Below are 24989 nucleotides of genomic sequence, written 5' to 3' on the forward strand. Positions count from 1 at the left end.
TCACTGGGCCCCATCAGTTCATTTAGAGGGGCCCAGTAGTGTCACTATAGGGGTGGGGATCGTGGTGACACCAGGACCGCTGCTACACACTGGCAGAGTAGCAGCAGAGCAGTGTGAGTGTTGCTTCACTTACCTGTCAGGCGGAGTGATCTCCACCTGACAGGAGCTTCCTAGTCCCGGCTGGTGTGACGTCACGATTCAGAGGCTGGGAGTGCGGAATTGAAGACAACAAGATGCTATTGATACTTAGAGTCAGGACCTGTAGCCAGAGCTCAGTGCACTGCAAGTGAGTAATCACGTAGCTCATTTACATATCAATGCCATATTTAACACCTTGTCTTAGATGTGTGAAGTGGTTAATGCTTTGGGGGAGGGGGGGGGGGGGGTTAAATAATTTACAATGCTAATTGTAATATAGCACATGGAGCCTGGAGAGGGTTAATGTACTCACCTATGTATTATTGACCAGTGGCAATTAACCCCTTTGTGCTGCATTAATGACAGTCAGTGGCACCATCAGTGTTAATTAACCCCTTTTATGCTACCCCTTTTTAAACATTGCCACTAATGCAGCACAAAGGGGTTAATTAATTATCACTGGCCAGTAATACATCAGTGAGTACATTAACCCCCTCCATGTGCCATATTACAATTACCTATCATTATCATCATGATAATCACACAGTACAGGTGCATTGAGCCACAGCAACTGTATTGCGTGATTATCATGATAATAATGATGATATAGTATGACAGAAAAATGTATATTTTATTCAAAATGTAGGCCTCATTCACAGAGGGCATGCTGCAGACATCCGTCTAACATGCAGGGCTGTCTTTTACTAGCTTAGGGATGCTTAAAGTGTTACATGCATCCCAATGCTGGCATCCCATTAATTCCTACTGAGACACACAGCCACTATATCCCAATATGTCATGCGTGTGGGTCCTAGAATGCATGCAGGGTGCGTTCAGGGACCTGCACCAGCATGTCATATTGGGATAAAGCGGCTGTGTTTCTCAGTAGGAATAAATGGGATGCCCGCATTGGAATGCATGGAACACTTTAAAACAGTGTCACTGTTTTAAACAAGGTTAGGACTGTAGGATACGTTAAGTACAGTTCTGTAAGCAACACCTTATTTTCCGACAGTGCTCCTCCCGAAACTAGACTCTGGATCCGCCTCTGATAAAGACGTATAAAGATTTATATAAATCCCCTAGCACAAAAGGGAAAGTCAAAAGAAGAAAAAAAGACTCAGCTCTAATTGTCCAACAGAAAGTCATAGTCGTATAAAGAGATTGGGTCTAAGGTCCCCAAACCAGAGAACCAAAATAAGGTGGGGCCAATCGGACTATTGCGGTACTGGTAAAAGTTAGGTAATAAAAATACAATTGAAGATATGAAATATATAAAAAATATATAATTTTATTTGGTAAAAAAAATACAATAAGAGAATTAAAATGGTGACGACCATACATAGCACCAATATAATCCCGAAAAGGGGAAAATTTGTGGGTTGAAGGTCACGACATTAAACTTTACTAGTTTTGCGGCGATAGCCGCTTCATCAGAAGCATGTCTACAATAGAATCGAAAAAACAAACAATTAACACATAACAAAGTTTCAAGATATAAATTGGGGAACAGGGGCTTAGCTGCTTACCTAAAAGGGCCCCGCAGGAGAGGGAGGCGGGGATCATCATATAGAGTCCCATGTGGCAGCCAGGAGGCAAACAGATAGGGAATGATCTACTTGCCAAATATATAAAATAATAGTTAGTGTCAGGAGCCCTGGCCTTGGACTATTGGGGAGGTACATGACCACGCATGTTAACTACCAGTGATGAAAAAAATATGTGAAGGGAGTGATGTGAGGATGTGGGTGAGGGACAGCGAGGGGGGAGGGGAAAGGGAACAGGGAAGAGGGAAGGAAGGGGTAGGGGGAAAGGGGAAAAGAGGAGAAGGGAACGCTAGAAAAAGGGGGGGCGGAAATAGGTAGAGGGGAAGGGAGGAAAAAGGGGAAGAAGAGGATATAGAGTCATAGTCATTTGGGCTTTTGTCATTCAGGTGACAAAAAGAAATATAGGCCACTAATTGAAGGTCGGGACCATTTCCCAATTTACCAGCACAAGTAAAATAGGCTTTGAAATCTCTAAGTACAAATAAAAATATCATAATTAAACCCTTAGAACAGGATGTGAACCTTTTAATAATGAATGTTGAGCTTCTCCTACATAGTATGGTGATTATTTTTGTGACAGTGACACCTGGGCCAATTTGCACTGTCCCTTTTTATGAGATCTTTTTTGGCTACTGGTCTTCTATTGAATAGAGGCAGGTATCATTTTATACTACATTACAGCAAAACATGTAGAATACAAGCATGGAGTACAGCATTACAACATCAACACATGTCCTTTTCCATTCAAAAGGATGCGGATGTATTGTATATAATGCTATTTTAAAAGTTTCTTATGTATTAAAATACAATATATTTTTTTTTATCTAAGTGTCTCATCATATATATGCCAATATAAGTGCCCCTTTAAAATCCCATATCTTCAAAATGTTGCCTCCTATGTATATTTTAGGGGATGGTCGAGCCATAAATCTTTACAACAAATTCTGGAATTGACTACATATACCTTTTTGCACTATTAAAAAAGGAGATAAAACCTTTTAGGTACATTAGTGATAGAAGGAAAATATACAATGGAATCACTAAAATGAAAACTGGGCTCAATGCTTATGTTGAGGGAGACCTGGATGTAGCAAACCATTTAAAGGGGTTGTAAAGGTAAAAAAAAATCCCTAAATAGCTTCCTTTACCTTAGTGCAGTCCTCCTTCACTTACCTCATCCTTCGATTTTGCTTTTAAATGTCCTTATTTCTTCTGAGAAATCCTCACTTCCTGTTCTTCTGTCTGTAACTCCACACCGTAATGTGAGGCTTTCTCCCTGGTGTGAAGAAAGCCTCTTGAGGGGGGAGGGGCGAGCAGGAGTGTCAGGATGCCCACTAACACACAGCTCCTTTCTCTATCTGCAAAGTAGATAGCGTCCTGACCCTCCTGCTCGCCCCCTCCCCCCTCAAGAGGCTTTCTCCACACCAGGGAGAAAGCCTTGCATTACGGTGTGTAGTTACAGACAGAAGAACAGGAAGTGAGGATTTCTCAGAAGAAATAAGGACATTTAAAAGCAAAATGGAAGGATGAGGTAAATGAAGGAGGACTGCACAAAGGTAAAGGAAGCTATTTAGGGAAACATTTTTTTTTTACCTTTACAACCCCTTTAACCACTTGAGATCCGCGCTATAGACGAAATACGTCCGCAGCGCGGCTCTCAAGTGCCAAGTGGCCGTTTAAAAACGGCCTTTATGTGCATTACCCGCGCGCGCCACTGGGTGGCGCGCGGCGGGTAAAAACTGTCCCGACGCATCGCCGAAGACCCGATGCGTGTACCTGGCGGCCGCGATGTCCGCCGGGTACACGCGATCGTCGGTGACACGGCAGGTGACAGCAGGGACGTGGAGCTCTGTGTGTAAACACAGAGCTCCACGTGCTGTCAGAGGAGAGGAGACCGATCTGTGTCTCTTGTACATAGAGACATCAGCATCGGTCCCCTCCCCCAGTCACCCCCCTCCCCCCACACAGTTATAACACACCCAGGCTACACATTTAACCCCTTCCTCACCCCCTAGTGTTAACCCCTTCACTGCCAGTCACATTTATACTGTAATTAGTGCATTTTTATAGCACTGATCGCCGTATAAATGTGAATGGCGCCAAATTTGTGTCAAAAGTGTCCGATACGTCCGCCGCAATATCCCAGTCCCAATAAAAATCGCAGATCGCCGCCATTACTAGTAAAAAAAAAAATAATAAAAAAAATCATAATTCTGTTCCCCATTTTGTAGGCGCTATAACTTTTGCGCAAACCAGTCACTTATTGTGTTTTTTTTTTTTTTTTTTTACAAAAATACGTCGAAAAATACGTATCGGCCTTAACTGAGAAAAAAAATAGTTTTTTAAAAAAAAATTGGGATATTTATTATAGCAACAAGTAAAAAAAATATATATATTTTTTAAATTGTTGCTCTTTTTTTGTTTATAGCGCAAAAAATAAAAACCGCAGAGGTGATCAAATACCACCAAAAGAAAGCTCTATTTGTGGGGAAAAAAGGACGCCAATTTTGTTTGGGAGCCACGTCGCACGACCGCGCAATTGTCAGTTAAAGCGACACAGTGCCGGACGCTGAGATTTCGCCTGGGAACGAAGGGGGTTTATGTGCCCAGTAAGCAAGTGGTTAAGCAATTACTTCTGTTCAGCCTTCTCAGAAATAAATTTCACTAACTATAACAAGTTGGGGAATAATATTGGTTCTAGTAATAATGGTTAATTTTTAGGATTTCTAGTAGACAGAGGTAACAGAGGAACTGTCTCGGTTAGAGCTTAATAAAGCAATGGACCCTGATGGTATTCATCCTAAAGTTCTAAGTGAACTTTGAGATATAGTTGTGGGGCCATTAACAGATCTTTTTAATCAATCTCTTCTAACTGGAGAAGTTCCCAATGACTGGAGGACAGCTAATGTTGTACCTTTCCATAAGAAGGACAGCAAGGTAGAAGTTGGCAATTACAGGCCAGGGAGTTTAATATCAGTTGTAGTCAAGTTGATGGAATCAATCCTGCAAAGAATTATTGATCACTTAGAAAATACACAACTTGCTGTACCTGAAGCAGCATGGCTTTACTGAGGGCAGATCATGTCAGACTAAACTGATTGCATATTTTTGACTATATTACCAATGTTTTTGACCAGGGTGGTGCTGTGGACATAGCATATCTTGATTTCAGCAAGGCATTTGATACAGTTCCACATAATGACCTAATACAAAAGTTGTACAAGCTAGGACTTAACCCTTGGGTGGTTCAGGGGATATGCATTTGGATAAAGGATGTTCTATTTAATCTACATGTAAGTGATATAACTAAAGGTTTGCTGGGCAAGGTATGTCTTTCTGCTGATGACCCAAAGGTACCCAATAGGGTATAGGAAAACATATAGTCCTGGTTGACAATGTCAACACCACATCCCGAATGAGAACATGTACAAAGAGAAGAAACAAAATGGGACTTTAACCCCTTCCTTACCGGGCAATAAGAATATGACGCCGGCAGAAACCTTCCCTCCCTCCAGGTGGACGTCATATGACGCCCTTTCTTCCCGGCCATCTAAGGGGCGCACGTGCGTGCTCGCGGCACCGCTTGTGACCTGATGCGCATGCATGGCGGCCGCAATGTCCCGCGATCACGCAGGAGTGTGGATCTGTGTGTGTAAACACACAGATCCATGTCCTGTCAGAGGTGAGGAGACCGATGTGTGTTCCCAGTACAGAGGAACACAGATCAGTCTCCTCCCCTTGTGAGTCCCCCTCCCCTAGAGTTAGAATCACTCAATAGGAAACATATTAACCCCTTCAGCACCCCCTAGTGTTAACCCCTTCCCTGCCAGTCACATTTACACAGTAATCAGTGCAATTTTATAGCACTAACCACTGTATAAATGTGAATGGTCCCAAAAATGTGTCAAACGTGTCCGATATGTCCGCCGCAATGTCACGGTCACAATAAAAATCGCAGATCGCCGCCATTACTAGTAAAAAAATAAAAAAAAATAAAAATGCCATAAATTTATCCCCTATTTTGTAGACACTATGGGACAGATCCACGTACATTTAGATAGGCGCAGCGTAATGCGAAATGACGTCGCAACAACGTCATTTTTTTAACTTAGACGTGAATTACGTCCATCCCTATTCACGGACGACTTACGCAAAAAAAAAATAATTAAAATTTCGACGCGGGAACGACGGCCATACTTAACATGGCAAGTCTATCTATACGCCGCAAAATAGCAGCTTTAACTATACGCCGGAAAAAGCCGACTAGAGACGACGTAAGAGAATGCGACGGCCGTGCGTACGTTCGTGGATCGTCGGAAAAAGCAAATTAGCATACCCGAGGCGGAAAACGACGCAAACTCCACCCAGCGGACGCCAAAGTATTGCATCTACGATCCGAAGGCGTACGAAGCCGTACGCCTGTCAGATCAAACCTAGACGCCATCGTATCTTGGTTTGAGGATTCAAACTAAAGATACGACGCGGGAAATTTGAAAGTACGCCGGCGTATCAGTAGATACGCCGGCGTACTCTCTCTCTGGATCTGGCCCTATAACTTTTGCGCAAACCAATCAATATACGCTTATTGCGTTATTTTTTTTACCAAAAACATGTAGAAGAATACATATCAGTCTAAACTGAGGAAAAAAATTGTGATATTTATTAAATCAAAAAGTTAAAAAATATGTTTTTTTCAAAATAAAAAATGCAGAGATGATCAAATACCACCAAAAGAAAGTTCTATTTGTGGGGTGAAAAAAAATAAAAATAATTCATTTGGGTACAGTGTTGCATGACTGCACAATTGTCATTTAAAAGTGCAACAGCGCTGAAAACTAAAAATTGGTCTGGGCAGGAAGGGGGTGAAAATGCCTTGTATGGAATTGGTTAAAGGTGTCGAAACCCCCATATCAGAGTAATTACAAATACGCAATCATAAGTTGAAATAAGTTTTTATTACAGGATTCCAAAAGGAATAAGGTTAGGGGTCTACACACCCCTTTATTCTAAAATCATCAGAAAAAACTACAAGTCATATTCAAAACCCAGAGCAACCCTGAAGAAAGAGATCCTTCATTATGTACTGTATAATACATATAACATCACACAAAGAAGGGATGACTCATACTGACGTGTTTCACATTTTTGGGCTTTCTCAAGAGCTCAGAGGGTTACAATGGGTTACTAAAAAAGAAAAGAAAAAAGAATATACATAATACACATTTAAAAAACATATTTATCATGTATTGCTTGCACCATGAGGCTAGCATATGAATACTGAGCCAATCGAAGGGTAAATATCACCACAGAAAAAAAAAGTGCCTGCTAAAGCTTTGTGGTTCACCTTTGCTTTTTAATTTTTATTTAGCTAAGTAATTTCTATAATCACAATGCCTCACTTGTTTTCTGATTTTTTTTTTGGTATCTATAAGAATCAGGAAAGTTAAAATTCTACAATGCTCTGAGCTGATTTTGGTCTTCATTTAATCTTTGTCCTTTAAATGCACCTCATCAAAACAACAGGTTGCGTTTGTGTGAGAATTAACAAGTGCATATCTATATTTATTTTTATATTGTTCTAATATAAGCAGCAGTAATAAGCCTAATATATGTTGTTTGTGATCTGCTGTGAGCTTGCAGCCAAGGAAAGACCTTTGTTTGATTCAGTGCCAGTAACTCATTCTCTTTTCCTGGTACAAAGCTGCAGCTATAGCCTGACACGAGTTTGCACTAATTGAACCAGCTCAGCTGCATAATAATATAGCAATATTTTAGAAAAGCATAGTCCATCATATTACTCATAGTGATACATAATGCACCTACTCTATGTAATTAATTTCTCCTTGTTTTTGCCTTTAGGCTCACAAATACCATGCAACGTATATATCACTGTTATATTATATTCCCTATTACAAAATAAAGGCACATAGCCATGCAGAATGTCTCATACCATAAAAATAATTTTATTAAAAAAATATAAATCTTTTGTATTGTACTTACTTCTTCTGAGTAACAGTGGCAGTTCTCTAAGTGGCTAAAATAATTTCTTTGCAATAAGGCTTTTGTTAACCACTACAGATCCGCGCTATCGTCAAAAGACGTCTGCAGCGCGGACCTGAAGTGCCGAGTGGACGTCTTTAGACGTCCTATTGTTTACATTACCTGCGCGCTCCGCTGGGGGGCACGCAGCGGGTAAACACTGTCCCGCCGCATCGCTGGGAAGCCGATGCGTGTACCTGGCGGCCGCGATGTCTGCCGGGTACACGCGATCGTCGGTAACACAGCAGGGACGTGGAGCTCTGTGTGTAAACACAGAGCTCCAGGTGCTGTCAGAGGAGAGGAGACCGATCTGTGTCCCTTGTACATAGGGACACAGCATCGGTCACCTCCCCCAGTCACCCCCTCCCCCCACACAGTTAGAACACACCCAGGGAATACATTTAACCCCTTCCTCACCCCCTAGTGTTAACCCCTTCCCTACCAGTCACATTTATACAGTAATTAGTGCATTTTTTTTAGCACTGATCGCTGTATAAATGTGAATGGTCCCAAAATTGTGTCAAAAGTGTCAGATATGTCCGCCACAATATCGCAATATCGCAGGCCTGAAAAAAAAAATCGCAGATCGCCGCCATTACTAGTAAAAAATAAAAAATAAAAAATAAATCATAAATCTATCCCCTATTTTGTAGGCGCTATAACTTTTGCGCAAACCAATCAATAAACGCTTATTGCGATTTTTTTTAACAAAAATATGTAGAAGAATATGTATCGGCCTAAACCGAGGAAAAAAATATATATATATAAAAAAAAAAAAATGGAATATTATAACAAAAAGTAAAAAATATTGTGTTTTTTTTCAAAATTTTCTGTCTTTTTCTGTTTATAGCGCAAAAAATAAAAATCGCAGAGATGATCAAATGCCACCAAAAGAAAGCTATATGTGTGAGGAAAAAATTATAAAAATATAATTTGGGTACAGTGTTGTATGACTGCGCAATTGTCATTCAAAATGCGTCAGCGCTGAAAGCTGAAAATTGGTCTGGACACGAAGGGGGTTTAAGTGCCCAGTAATGAAGTGGTTAATAAGCAGAATCAAAAAAAATGTGGATGACACGTGAAGTCTGTGCTGAAAATCAGATGACTATGAAGCGTACAGAGCAGAAGGCAGACATTTCAGGATGTGAGCAGTGACCTGTAATTATCAGACTGAATTTGAACGTTCATTTTGGAAATGGATAGTTGGTTACCCCTAATATTAATTATATGCCCAATTTGAAATCATTAGACCACAGTTTCAGTGTATTTATTGTAGTGACCTTGTGATTATCAGTAATACAGAGGGTGTACTAAGAGACATAGAGGCCATGGGACTGCACAGGAGACCAGGGGGCCAATATTCAGAGGAAAACATTTTTCAAAGGCACGGTGTCAGGCTACATAATACATTATCCAGGCAGAAAAAGCAATAAGTTAAACTAGCCATAGGCACAACATTTCTTGCGCAACACTATCCAACTGCTGAACACTGTTTCTTTTAATGATCTTTATGCTAACGTGCATGCTTGTGTAGCGCATCCTGCTAGACTGCTAGGTTTTTGGTTAGGCAAATTTAGTTTTGCTCTCCTGTAATCAGTAGAGCTGTGTGTGTTTGGGATTTGGCTACTCTCAGCAGAGCTACTACAGGAAGAGTGTAGTCATTGTTCCAGTTAAAATGTGGCATATCCCACAGCTCCCTGAACCCATCCAATTTAATGCTGCAATATAACCTCAAAAAAGGCAGTGGAGTTGCTGTTTGCCTGGATGTTGTAGTAGCAGGAATAGAACCTGGGACATTAAATCATCGGCCCTAGCCAAGGGTGATGCTAGACTTGTATCACCCAGGTGTGGATTGGTAATAAAGGAAAACAGAAGTAGAATATACAGATTCCTTTGGTGACTGTCCCTATGATAACAATTATTGCCTGATGTTCTGATTAGTACCTTCTTTCTGTCTGCCCGCTGTCTGCAGGTCGGTCTGGCACTTACACCATCTAGGTGGTGGGTGGCAGGCATCGGGCAGCTAGAGCTTCTGTGTCCTCTTCTCTATCACGACCGCTTCCGCCGGGCAACTCCTCCTAGGCGTTCAATAGGATTGCCTGTCCTTTCAACCAATCAAGTGACAGGTCTCAAGCCCCACTTCCTGATTGGCTGGGAGGAGGTTCAGTGTTACAAATAGCGAATATTAATTTGCTATTGTAAATACACCTGGATGGGCTCATTCACATTATCTGCGCTCCCAGCCCACCCTATTTTGAAGGCTATTGGAGCCTCTGGCTCTAATTAGGTGCTTCAAAAACACCCACCCCTGTTGGAATTCATGAATCTGGCATCCTGCATAGGGGCCAGACGCATGGATAGGGGATGGTTGCCCCTGGTTCCTTTACAGGAAATCTTTCCTTGTGTGTAATTTCATGACTTCTGGTTTACACACATCTTCTGAGGGCAGTGAAGCTGGATTAGTTCAGCTTCATTGCCCTAGGAACAGTATGTAGTCCAGTGATGGGGAACCTTGGCACCCCAGATGTTTTAGAACTACATTTCCCATGATGCTCAACTACACTGCAGAGTGCCCGAGCGTCATGTGAAATGCAGTTCTAAAACATCTGGGGTGCCAAGGTTCCCCATCACTGATGTAGTCTAAGGAACAGAAAATGGCAGAGGTGAGGATTCTGGCAAAATACTTTGCTTCACCAACATAGCTAAAAACAGTCTTTGCTGTTGAATTAAAATAGCATACATATAGGATAGTTTGTCATTGATATATTGTTTATATATCAGAGTAAATCGATTTAATTTCATGTAACTGTAGTATTGTTGGGGGAGCTGCTGGATTGTTTGGTCCTTCTGCCCTGCACTAGTGATGACCAGCCCCATACCTAAAAATGAAAGGTTGATTTACTAAAACCGGAGAGTACAAAATTTGGTGCAGCTGTTCATGGTAGCTTCCAACTTCAGCTTGTTCAATTAAAGGGTCACTAAAGGAAAAATTATTTTTCCTTCAAAATAACAAACATGTTATACTTACCTCCACTGTGCAGTTCGTTTTGCACAGAGTGGCCCAGATCCACGTCTTCTGGGGTCCCTCGGCGGCTGTCTCTGTCCTTCCCGCAATTACTCACCACAGTCATGCTAGAGCTTGCATGGTGGTCAGTAATTGCGGGCGCACTCTCGTGATACAGCGAGCGGCCATAGCCGCTCACTGTATCAGTCAGCCCCGGCCCTCGGCGCGCTGCGTCACTGGATGTGATTGACAGCAGCGCCAGCCAATGGCTGTGCTGCTCTCAATCCATCCGCTCTAGCCAATCAGAGGCCAGGCTGAGCAGCGAAGAGGATATCGAGAACGCGCGGGACTTTTGACGGGTCAGGTAAGTAAAACGGGGGCTCGGGGGGGGGGGGGATAGATTGCATTAAGGTGAAAACATTTTTTCATTTACAACTCCTTTAAGCTTTGAGCTACTTTAAAGCGGGGGTTCACCCTATTAAAAAAAAAAAAATTTTTTTTTTTATTCTAGCATTACATTCGGCATCGTAGCGCGAGCTACAGTATGCCGGTCTTACATTTTTTATCCCCGTACTCACTGTGCTATTGTACATTGAAGATTCCGGGGAATGGGCGTTCCTATGGTGAGAGAAGGTGATTGACGGCCGGCCCTGGCACGTCACGCTTCTCCGGAAATAGCCGAAATAGGCTTGGCTCTTCACGGCGCCTGCGCATAGCTTGTGCGCAGGCGCAGTGAAGAGCCGAGACCTACTCCGGCTGTCTTCGGGGAGCGTGACGTGCCAGAGCCGGCTGGCAATCATCCTCCCTCTCCATAGGCACGCCCATTCCCGGCGGGAGTCGGAATCTTCAATGTGCAATAGCACAGTGAGTACGGGGATAAAAAATGTAAGACCGGCATACTGTAGCTCGCGCTACGATGCCGAATGTAATGCTAGAATGATGTTAAGGAGGGTGAACCACCGCTTTAAGCTTTTATTATAAAATAAGCTGATTGGTTTCTATGAAGAGCTTCACCAGATTTTTCACTCTCCAGTTTAAGTAAATCAATCCCAATGCGACCATCGATACACCTGGTAACATTTAAATGGGCTTTAATAAAGGGAGTACAGCCCTATAGAGAAAAAGATCTGGTTAGACAGCAAATGAACAATACAAAGGTAGACCCTAAAGGGTTCAACACAATTATCACATACAGTACTTGTTAGAGACCTGGCCTAACTAAGGGATAATAACCCTGCCTACTACTAGGCCACTGACCGGTGAACTTGATGACTTGATGAGGTCTTGTGGTGGAGGCGTGCTCTCTCAAAACAGGAGATCTGTGATCCACTTCGAGAACAAAGCATAGTCACCACAGACCTTAAAAGTAGCAAACTTTGCACACAAACACTTGAAGATGGCCAACAGGCCTCTCACCAATCTGACACTATAGTGAAGTCTTTCCAGTCGCCGTTCGGTCCATAACTGCTCTCTCGCTCATGTCTTTAGTATAACAGATGTCCTAAACCACTTAACATTATTACCTTCCCATACCTTAAACAAACCCCCCCAACCTCTATACAAAATAAATTGAGACCACACCAATTCTGTTGGGGAAAATAATAGGCCGTAGCAGCCTGATTTATTAAACATAATAGGTTAACAATAACATAAGCACACATCTGCTATAAACCTGAACTACCTGAAGTTGGTCCCCGCAGGCAAAGCCTCTATCCTTCCGTAAAACTATATATATATATATATATATATATATATATATATATATATATATATATATATAAACATATATATATATATGACCTTTTTGTTGCACTCCGGTTTTGTATTCCTCTGACAGGCCTCAAGCCGAACTGGCTCAAAGGCGACTCACGACCGCAGTGCTCCATAATCCATTCCTCCAGCTAACCTCCGTTAACTGGCATCACCATCATCATCCCCTGTCACCGACAGGTCATTAATTCCACTTTTAAAGTCTACTCCTTACCCGCAGGGACCAACCAACGCTGCCACGACAATCCAATTCCTGACCCTGTTGATGAAAATTAACAGAAAACACAAACCACACATACATACAACCCTTGCCATAATAACCTTACCACTACTACAATCCTACTAAGGGGAGGGTGGGCGGTAACTTTTCCCCTGCGCTGTGCTTGCCGGGGGGCGGGGAACTTCCCTTAAATAACCTCCTTTCTCCGCCCCCCGTCTGTGCTGCTGACCAATGGTTAATTTTGTCCCCTGTGACGTCAGTCATGCTAGCCCTCCGCCCAGTCCACTGCGTTACCCTGCTCTGGGCTTTACTGGATGGCTGAGCAACATAATATGGTGCTACATAATATTACATCCGCAGTATTCCCTTTAGGGGTACTGTTGTTCAAAATGTTTATACACCCTGTGACTCCAGATGTATATCATTGCTTTTTCTGTTAATGATTTGAATACTTTTGCTGTTTCTCTGTATGCTGTTGTGAAAAAGACACTGGTGTTTATTACTACAATGCCTTTAACCTTTTCCCCACCGCGCCATAGCGATTTTACTGCTACAGCGCGGTGGAGTTATTCCGGGACGACGTCCCTGGGACGTCCTCCCAGAATGCTTCACTCGCGCGCCCCCTGGGGCACGCTCCCGGAATCATCTGTGAGCGCCGGGTCTGGAAGACCCGGCGCTTCACAGATCGCGGTAAATCGCCGCTGATAGCGGCGGTTTACCACATGATCGCTCCGTCAAATGACGGAGCGATCACTTGTAAACAAACCGGCGTCATGTAATGACGCCGGTTCCTCCCTCTCCTCTCTGTACCGATCGGTACAGTGTGAGAGGAGGGGGGGGAGCGCGGGGTGTCAGCAGCAGCTGCTGTGGGCTGGATCTGTGACAAATGCAGTCACAGATCCAGCCATCCCTCCCTGCACAATACTCTGCAATATCACCCCTACTATGTGCAATACCCCCCATACTCTGCAATACCCCCCACACTCTGCAATACCCCCCACACTCTGCAATACACCCCCACACTCTGCAATACCCCCCCACACTCTGCAATACCCCCCTACACTCTGCAATACCCCCCTACACTCTGCAATACCCCCCTACACTCTGCAATACCCCCCTACACTCTGCGATACCCCCCTACACTCTGCGATACCCCCCCACACTCTGCGATACCCCCCCACACGCTGCGATACCCCCCCACACTCTGCAATACCCCCCCACACTCTGCAATACCCCCCACACTCTGCAATACCCCCCTACACGCTGCAATACCCCCCACACTCTGCAATTTTTACAGAATTTTCGGTCTTTTTTCTTTTAGAGTGCAAAAAATAAAAACCGCAGAGGTGATTAAATACCACCAAAAGAAAGCTCTATTTGTGTGAAAAAAAGGACAAAAAAACAATTTCAGACGGGTACAATGTTGTATGACTGAGTTATTGTCATTCAAATTGTGAGAGCACCGAAAGCTGAAAATTGGTCTGGTTAGGAAGGGGGTTTAAGTGCCCAGTGGTCAAGAGGTTAAAGTGGTTATAAACCTCAGTCATTAAATCTGTGCAAAATTTGTAATGTTTACTTATCTATTTCCAAAGCTCTAATTGTCATTTTTCTCTGGTGCTTTGTTCCTCTGTTATCAGCATCAGTCACTTCTGAGAAGTTTTCCAGAGACATGACATTAAATTTGTGTCGGGGAGGGAGCTTAGCATGCAGCTTGTCTATTCACAACACAATTATTTTACTGTGTGATGTGTTCCTTTCCTCCAATGAGCTCTCACACATTGTAACTGCAGCCTCTTCTGCCCCCTCATCTGTGATACTAAGACCCCTTTCACACTAAAGACGCTTTTCAGGCATGTTATCATTCAAAATAGCACCTGTAAAACGATTGAAATGCGTCTCTCAAGCCTCCTAGTTTGAAGGCCTGTGTCCTTTCACACTGGGGTGGTGCGCTTGCAGGAACAAAGAAAAAGCCCTTCACGCAGCGTCTTTGGGGCGGTGCAGGAGAGGTGTATACACTGCTCTTAAACTGCCCCTGCCATTGAAATGGGCAGCGCTGATGAAGCGCCTGCAAAGCGCTCCGGCAGTAGCACATTGCGGGCGGTTTTAACCCTTTCCTCAGCCGCTAGTGGAAAAGCAAGAAACTAGCAGCGCTTTACCTATAATGTGGCCTGCACCCGAGTGTGAAAGGGCTTCAACAGATGGAGAAGGACGTTTAACACTTTTCTGCCTTTTGAAGGGGTTTAGGAAAGAGAGGGCTGCAGATAACAAGTAAAGCTTATGTAGGGAGATTTGTTTCATCTCTGTGTATCATCTGAGGCTGTTCACTTCACTGGGTGTATGGAGGGTTTTCATCCACTTTAAAGTGAACCTGTGCTTTACCAGTGCAGGGCTGAGAACAACAGGAAGTGCATCAGTAAAAGAGGTGCCACTGATTTAGATTTGTAATGATTCACTGGTATAATCTGTGGAAATAAGCAAAGACAAACGAACACACACACACACACACACACACACACACACAGCTTCTTGTGGTCTGGAGCTGAAGTGCACAGCAGGAAGATGAGAGAAGAGAAGAACAGACAGATGCACACACAGAGAATGTAGTAAAATAATGAAAGAGGAGAGGGAGGCGGCCTTCTCCTCTTAGATTTATTGACTTCATGATGTCACAAAATACACACCCATCAATCCCTCCCCATCACCCTTGTGAGTCTTTTTTTGGCCAGTTCATAGAAGGGCCTCTTCATATAGCTCAACTTAAGTTCCTTTCCGACGTCACAAATTCCTTCTGGGGTCTGTAAAACACAGGATGTGGGGGATTGGCAGAACTTCCTATAGAAAAATTCCACAATTGCTTCTCCAATATGAAACATCCAGGAAAGGCTTAGAGTGGAGAGTGGAAGAGGATTACATCTGTTCTTAACATGTCCTTGTATGGTCAACCTTAAGTTCCAAGATGTACTTATAACTTTAAAACACCTATCTCTTCATTTCATTCCTGATATGACAAAATCTTCATCAAGGAAAATAAGCAATATACTAAAGAAATATTACCGAAATACACTTTAATATTTCTAATCATAACATAAAATTTTCATTTTAGTTTCACGTCTATCACAGCCCCCCCTTGAAATGAATATTTTATCAGTTTATTCTCTTTGTTATTTCTTAACAGACAAGTACAGTAATGGAGGACACGGTCCATATAACAAAACATTATCATAACCAATATAAACAGAATTGCTATACCTATTTGAGTACAAATGTGTTATCACCCAAAATATTGTCCGCAGGTGACATTCTAAATGCCCCCCCTTGTTCACCTAATATCCTGTATAAGGCCATAATTTTATACAAAGTCATTTGTGAAGTGGCCTCTAGGTGTTCAGTAATATACTGGAATGCATCCTTGTTTATAGTTAACAAACCTCTATTGACCATAGCAACCAGAATTGATCCAATCTACATTTACATTACTAAGTTAAATTTCATAAAAGCATCCGTTCCCACCAAATTACTATATTTCCCTTCATTAGCATTTTAATTTTATATTGGGCTCTGTCCTAAATATTTTATTTCCTAAAGAAACTTTATTACATTACACTAGTTTTCAGGACTGATCATGCAGCATGAATATTCTTGTCGCATGTCTGTTTAAACAAACATAGCAGCCTTCAGCATAAACGAACATACAGAAGTTTCATTGTTCCCCTACATGGATCCAAATATAAGAGATCAATTATTCTTCCATTAATACATTCGTCAATCTGAAGCCTAGAAAGTGACATTTTAATCCATAAATCATCATCATCTGCATCATCTATCCATATTGTATTTTTATTTTTAAACTATTTTAACTGACTTTCTTAAGCTATGCAGATTAACACCATTATCATTCTCTTTAAAATGACACCCTCAAAGTAAGGTATTCTTCAAACCAAATGGTGCAAAAAACCCACAGTTTAGTAACATATGAGAGAAAGAAAGAATGAGAGAGAAAGAAAGAAAGAAAGAGCAAAAGAAAGAGAGAGAGAGAAAAAGTAAGAAAGGAAAAGAAAGAGAAAAATAATACTTTATTAATAAGGGCTTTCTTTCAGATCTTCTAATGATTGTGTACAAATTACCTTTTATTATTAAAGAAAGATTTACCCTCATAATACGCTTCCATAGTTTACTTAACATAAACTCTGATATTTATTTATTTTTCCCTTCAAACTAGGCAAAGTTGAGGATGTTTACACTGGGAGTCGGATTTCAAGCTAGCACTCACTCCTGTAAACCACCACAGCCTGTAACCTGATCTGCTGTTAATGACCTCTAAGGGAAAACATCTGTCCCCCCCCATGCTTGGAGCAGATTGTACAAGTTTTAGACCATATACAATCCAATCGAATTGCATCGTTTTTCTCATTTTTAACTCTTTTTCAAAAATTTTAAAACATATTTGGTTTGTACATCTGCCAAAAATCATGTACACCACATTATAACATGACATTCCTTAACTTCCAATAGCGACAAAAGATCGCTTAGAGGACAAATCTCATGAAATCCACTGACCAGTTCCTGCGCATGAACCGACCATTGTTTTCTACTGATAAAGTCACTCATAATTACTCACAATCTATATTTTATCAGAAATGTCATTTTATAATAACTTTTAACACTTGTTTATTTTTTAATTTTTATAATAATATTTTTTATAAAGTTTTTAGATTGAACATAACTTTCATATTTTAATATTTTTCTCTGGGGAACCTTATAATAAACCAAACCCAAGTTTAGAATCTGTTGTAAACATTGCTCAAACCTCTACTTATTAATTCTTACAACCAGATCTGTAGGATTTCAGTTAAACATAAAATACCATGTTGTTTACCATTTACTGAATTGTATACAATTCTTCACACAATCTCAATCAACAATTTTCCCATTAAACCTTTGTTCTAATCCCATGCATGTTTTGACATGTCATAATACATTTTCAGTTGTTGGGGTAAACATATTCATAAACATTTACAGGCAGAATTAAACTTAATTATCTCATTAGAGAACTTCTTTACACTCTGACATTATTTAACTAATTACCCCATGTAACCGGGACCCCCCTTTGAGATATTCCAACCCACAAACCCCAGTGGTCACAATCCCATGTATTTGAAAAAAGATATATAATTTCATTCAGATTTGTGGGCACAGTCCATCATATCACTCATCTCCAGAGAATATTTTCGAAGGAACCTTTTAATCATCACCCAGGGGATATTGGTAATTATCGGTACCTACATCAGAAATGTAAGAAAAAACTCGTACACGAATATTAGTTACCTATTTTCAAAAGTGGTCACATAATCATAGCTCATAACAATCTAATCTAGAGACTGTCTCAAACAAGATTTCAGAAAGGGATAATGTATTGAATGCTCCCCCCTTGGGGCCACTTACCCACTTAACCCTGAGGATGGCATGGCACAGCATGTGGAATAAAACCATTTAAATGTACTATGTAAAATGTTCTACTGTTCCAATGTGATACCCAGAATCTCCTCATCCCTCATTTGTGACTTGTGAACACAGCTTCTGTAGTCATGAACGCCAGGATTTACACACTCTCTCTACCGCTTTTGGGCACCCCATGCACACAGGACAGCATATAAGCGGATTCTACCTTCAGGTAGGTCTGCCACTCCCATCTACATCATTCTCCTCCCTTACGTGTCTGTCCAGCGAAGTGGCATTGTAGTTACCCCCCCCTGGACAGACTAAGGAGGGCATGAAGAAGAAGGCCCGTGGGCCGGAGGGCACAGAATCCAGTATGGGCAGCGGGCAGCGGGCAGGAGGCGACACCATATGCGTTCAGAACGAGGCAAAGCCTTCAGCAGGGAAGAGCTTCCGGGCAGGCCCATGCTTCCTCCAGCGGGGCATACAGTTGGGCAGAACGTAAGGGGAAGGAAGGGGCACGGCCTCAAGCAGTCGGGCGGGGCCCATGCTTCCAGCAGGCATCGTGGGCAGAACATGAGGGAAACGAAAAGACAATAACAGGCCCTGGGTATCACATTATAAATTTCAAAACTGGCAAAAAGCCCTCTATGTATCAAGTCAAAATACAGTGCATGGCATCGTCAGTGTAAGTGTAAGTGGGCAACCCAGATGGGACAGGTCCCCACAGAACACGCATTCAATCTATCCGATTAAAAGGATAAAAAAAAAACGGGACGAAATAATTCACCTAAATTAATTCTCTGTAGAAGATTTTAACTGTAAAATAAAGACTTAACAATTGCTTATTATGTGCATCAAATGTCTGTTCCATATTTTTTAAACCTCAGGAGAAATATCCCATTATTTCTAGTTAAATCGAATTATCTGATAAATCAGCGTACAATGTAACAGGCATATTCAGACCAATTTTAATTGTACAGAAACAGTTGCAATATCCCAAGTCAACCTTTTGTTAAAAAAAACTCTGTGTTACAAAAAAAACTGTCTCCTAGGTTGTCGTCCCTGGGGGGGAAGAGGGGGGCTATCCTCCAACTTGCAAATGTGGCAGAGCTCAGGGCGGGCAGGATGCAGGGGTCTGGACCTCCCACATTCCTCACACACCCAGTTCTATCCCCCCACCAGGGAGGGGGCAGGAGTATATATTATATCAGGGAGGCATCCCAGAAATATAAAAAAAAACAGCAAAAATAATAATAAGAAGAATTCATTCACCACTTGCCAACAAGGAATTGGGAAAAGGGATCAATGAATTTCAATGGGAAGAAGAAAAAAAGGGTTGAAGAAAGGAGAAAGAAATAAGAAAGAAAGAGTTCGATTCCAGCACAGAGTTGAGAACCCAAACGAAAAGTGCAGGATATAAAGGTAGACACCAGAAGTTTTAGAGCACACAGAATAGAAGCACAATCAATTACAGACACAATGTACCATTAGACACAATCAAATCAATTCTTGCACAGTCAGTACAATTGGCATGCTACATAGAGGGAGAGGAAGTTAGAGGGGCTACGTAGTAACCAGCAATGGAAAGGGTTGGCAAGGCAAGCTACAACAGAAGAGAGAGAGAGAGAGAGAGAGAGAGAGAGAGGGGGAGAGAGAGAGAGAGAGAGAGAGAGAGAGAGAGGGAAGGAAGGAAGGAAGGAAGGGCTATGAAAAAGGGAGAAGAAAGAGGAGCTATGAAAAAGATGGCAGAGGGGGGAGGAGCTATGAAAAAAAAGCGGCAAGGATTTGGAGAAGAAAGGGAGGAGCTAAGAAAAAGATGGCAGAGGGGGGAGGAGCTATGGAAAAAAAAAGCGGCAAGGATTTGGAGAAGAAAGGGAGGAGCTAAGAAAAAGATGGCAGAGGGGGGAGGAGCTATGGAAAAAAAAGCGGCAAGGATTTGGAGAAGAAAGGGAGGAGCTAAGAAAAAGATGGCAGAGGGGGGAGGAGCTATGGAAAAAAGAGCGGCGAGGATTTGGAGAAGAAAGGGAGGAGCTAAGAAGAAGATGGCGGAGGGGGGGGGAAATCAGGAATCAAGGAAAAAGTAAAGACAAAGCAAGGAGAGAAGAAAAAAAAAAAAAAAAAAATTCAACCTTCAGCCAGATATTAAAAACAGAAATCAATGTCAACAGCAGTTGATATATATATGACAAGAAATCCAGATATATCTATACTTATCAGAAACAAGTAATTGCTTATCCATGCGGTCCTTTCAGACTGGCAAGGAAAGGGTTCGTTCTATTCCTGTACCAACACAGTGCTTTCCAGCAAAAACCCCATAAGCATATATATATATATATATATATAAAATTAACTAAGAAATGGAAAGGCACAAAAATGAAAAAGGTTTTCTGTTTAGACAGCAAAGGGATAAATATAATAGTTTATAAAAACCCTAGAGTTAGTTGCTGTCCAGCCTTGACAAAAGGCAGAAAGTTTCAGGCACACATTAGTAGAAAGCCAGAGACGAAAGAGTTAAGTATGCTGGTTAGAAAACCCTTAATTAGTATGCAGCTGTGACAAAAGGCAAAAGGTTTCAGGCACAAAAATTAGCACAGTTAGCAGAGCAAGAAGCCAGACACAGAATTTAGCAGCCTTTGTCCAGATAAAGGGTTAAGTAAGCTAGCTATTGCAAGCCAGCTGTAACAAAAGGCAGAAGTGCAAGAGAAAAGCAGGTTAGATATGAGAATAGACACACAGCTTAGCAGAGGACACACGCAACAACCCCCTCCAGCTTTCGACCCCCACCTTTCCTTACAGAGGAAAACTTAGTAAGCAAAAAACCCCGCGAAATTCAAAGCAAGGCAGATGGGAGATATCTGACTCCACACATATATCTCACTACATTCATACACAAATAATCCCCAGTATCCCAATGTACCCCAATTTATCTAAAAGGGGTTTTGAAATATTTATCACAAGCCTAAATATAACAAAAGCCCATATATACTTCGCAGCTAACTTCCTTAGAGCTGAATCCCAGACTCAGCCAAGCCAGCATGCACTCCCCGTGCACACCACCTTTATCACATCGGCTTAATCCGAGACGATGCACGACCAGTACCTAACTTAGTAGGCCGATTTCACCCCCCAAACAGACAGCAAACAACCCACAAGCTCACCCTTCTACTCACACCCTTACAGCGCACCCTTCTACTCACAGGCAGCAAGACACCAAAAAAAATTAATAGCAGTGAATCAGCACAAGCCGGGGTTCGCTTCTGGACCAGAATTATACCGTCTGTTTCAAAGGCTCGGAATTTGCAGACAAACTAGATGGGAATAGAGGCCGTCCAGCCTGTAACACGGTGTAAGGGAGCCAAAAAAAACTTGCACTTACCGTGTTTAGGGGTTCATGACGCCCCTTTCAATGGTAGACGGTCCCTCAATTCTCAGCCAGTTTCTTGTGCGTCCACAAAGTCTGTCCTTGAAGTCCAAAAGAAGCACGTGGACGCCAATTGATTTAGATTTGTAATGATTCACTGGTATAATCTGTGGAAATAAGCAAAGACAAACGAACACACACACACACACACACACACACACACACACACACACACACACACACACACAGCTTCTTGTGGTCTGGAGCTGAAGTGCACAGCAGGAAGATGAGAGAAGAGAAGAACAGACAGATGCACACACAGAGAATGTAGTAAAATAATGAAAGAGGAGAGGGAGGCGGCCTTCTCCTCTTAGATTTATTGACTTCATGATGTCACAAAATACACACCCATCAATCCCTCCCCATCACCCTTGTGAGTCTTTTATTGGCCAGTTCATAGAAGGGCCTCTTCATATAGCTCAACTTAAGTTCCTTTCCGACGTCACAAATTCCTTCTGGGGTCTGTAAAACACAGGATGTGGGGGATTGGCAGAACTTCCTATAGAAAAATTCCACAATTGCTTCTCCAATATGAAACATCCAGGAAAGGCTTAGAGTGGAGAGTGGAAGAGGATTACATCTGTTCTTAACATGTCCTTGTATGGTCAACCTTAAGTTCCAAGATGTACTTATAACTTTAAAACACCTATCTCTTCATTTCATTCCTGATATGACAAAATCTTCATCAAGGAAAATAAGCAATATACTAAAGAAATATTACCGAAATACACTTTAATATTTCTAATCATAACATAAAATTTTCATTTTAGTTTCACGTCTATCACACCACAAAATAGCACAGGAAAGATTTTTAATGAACGTGTATAGATAGAATACAGTTACAAGATTTTGGTCTTCAATCATTTAAAGTATAGGTGAACCCTTACCTTGTAAAACAACCCATTAAGTTTGAAATAGAAATTAAGGGAAGAAATGTGTTTATAAGTATAAAAATAATATAAATACCTTTTTTTTCTTTTATTATAAGTGATCACATAACCTCTGTTCTCAGCTGCATAAGGGGCTTAGAGAGGTCAGTGTGGAGAAACTGCATTTTTTCAGTGAATGGCTGTGCCGGGGAGCATGTCAGCACAAGCCTGACCATTGGAGGACAGGCAGGCTGTGCTTCTAGCACAGCCAAAAAACTGACCACACTGAGATGGATGTGCTCTCCTGCTTAGTGTGGTCATTTTAAAATGAAATTGCAAGGGAACTGGTGGGATCACTAGGTATTTCACACAAATTAAGCACTACAGGGAGAACAGAATACCTTTTAACACAAGTACATGGTACTACAGACACATATTCGGAATATGAAATGTTGGGGTAACATATTCTGTAAAAAAATAGGGGCCAAGTAGTAGGATAACCTAAAAAAAACTAGTAACAGAACAGGAATAAGCTACCAAGACAGCCTATAAGGATGCATAATGTTCTAGCTATAACGCACACCTTGGAAATGTCCAGCTAAAATCTATGCTTTTCTCATTTAGGGCAGAATTAATTGTAGGCCCACAGCTGTTCATACACCTTCCCCTCAGTCCTAGACCACTGTGTTTTCCAGGAGATAAAAAAAGCCATTAGTTTTAGCTTACACATGGATCATGACTTACAGTGCTGTGACACGAGTGGGAGGAAAAGAGTCACAACAACCCTATACCCAAAAGCACTGGTCATTTTCTGTGTTCTCACAGCCAAATGAAATTTAGAGAACAAAGGAGGGGGCAGTGGGTGAGAAAGTCTAAGTGCAGCAACGGGGAAGAAGAAAAAAGATAGTATATGCAGCTGGTGAAGGCATTTTAAACTAAACCCACTTGCGTTTGCCCTGCAGGGGCAAAGCACAGGTTTTCTTAGGCAGTGGCACCAATATTCAACCAACCATCTTCAAGAGGATAGTTTTAAGCTGTATTGTAAAATGACACAGTTATATATGTTGTATGCTGCCATTCATTCTAAATAGCATTTATAGCATTCATTCCCTATGCTGTAAACTACCAAAATGCACCAGATATGAAAACTCTGTGTTCTATGCTGTAAAATCCTGCTGGTTCTTTTATCATGTTTAAAGGTGCATTGAGAGACCATTCAAATGTAATGGTTTTACTTATCACAAGGTGCTTTGATGCATGGAAGAATAAATGCAAGCAAACGCACAAATGGGCCCTGTCTCTTCAGCAGCTATCAAACACTAAAATACCAGTTTTAGGTGCACTGACTTTTGTTTTTAAATATTCTAATATTTCATAACCTTGGAAACATTTACATATCGTTGCATGATTGTTATTAACACATTCTTGCACAAACTACAATTCCATTATGTTGCTAACACATGATACATTGACATATATGGCATGATATTTATATTTGTATTCAAGTCACTTGTTTATTATAGGCATATAAAAATGAATGTTCCTGTATATCTTTTCGACTTCGACTGCAAATGAATACTGCCAGCGATTAGCATCTGAAGATGGAAAGAAGTTATTGCCCAAGGGAATGTATCTTCCTTCTTCTCTCTTACCATTTGCAGCAATTAGCAGATCTACAAGTAGAATGTATAGATGTTAGTTCACTTTTTGATCTATAATTCTGCCCATATTATCACCACAAATGTTAGCTGAATTGGTAACACTCTTGCAAGGAAATTGAATAAAGCTCTGTAAAGTACATTCTGAGAGGGTGAGATGTCTTTTCCCCATACTGCTGAATTACAAATTGTGCTAAATATCTGGAAGAGATTCTTCATGAAAGAGTACATTTTTTTTCTTATATCTCAGACAATAACAGGAACATTCAGAGCCTAATAAATATAGACACCTAAAAATTATAAACAAGTATGCTCATCAAAGACCACGTGTCACGACAAAGAAAATGTCCTTACAACATAACTGCACACAAATAAACAAACAAATAAAAAACCTTAAAGTGATTGTAAAGTTTTGTTTTCTTCCTATAAAAATAACAAACATGTGTTACTTACCTGCTCTGTGCAGGGGTTTTGCATAGGGCAGCCAGGATCCTCTTCTTCTCGGGTTCCTGCCTGGAGCTTTTGCCCCCTCCCTCCTGTTAAGTGCCCACACAGCAAGCAGCTTGCTATGGGGGCACCTGAGCCAAGCTGCAGCTATGTGTGTACATTCAGACATGGAGCTGGGGTTCAGCCCCACCCCCTCTCTCTCCTGATTGGCTAACTGAGTTTGATTGACAGCAGCAGGAGCCAATAGCGCAACTACTGTGTCTCAGCCAATCAGGAGAGAGAGCCTCAGAAGGCCTTATGGACATCACTGGATAGAGATGGGGCTCAGGTAAGTATTAGGGGGCTGAGGGCTTCTACACACAGAAGGCTTTTATCTTAATGCAAAGAATGCATAGTAATTGTTATTGCCATAATACAGTCTAACCAGGAGAATTGGT

This window comes from Rana temporaria, chromosome 2, assembly GCF_905171775.1.
Source record: "Rana temporaria chromosome 2, aRanTem1.1, whole genome shotgun sequence".
NCBI lineage: Eukaryota > Metazoa > Chordata > Amphibia > Anura > Ranidae > Rana > Rana temporaria.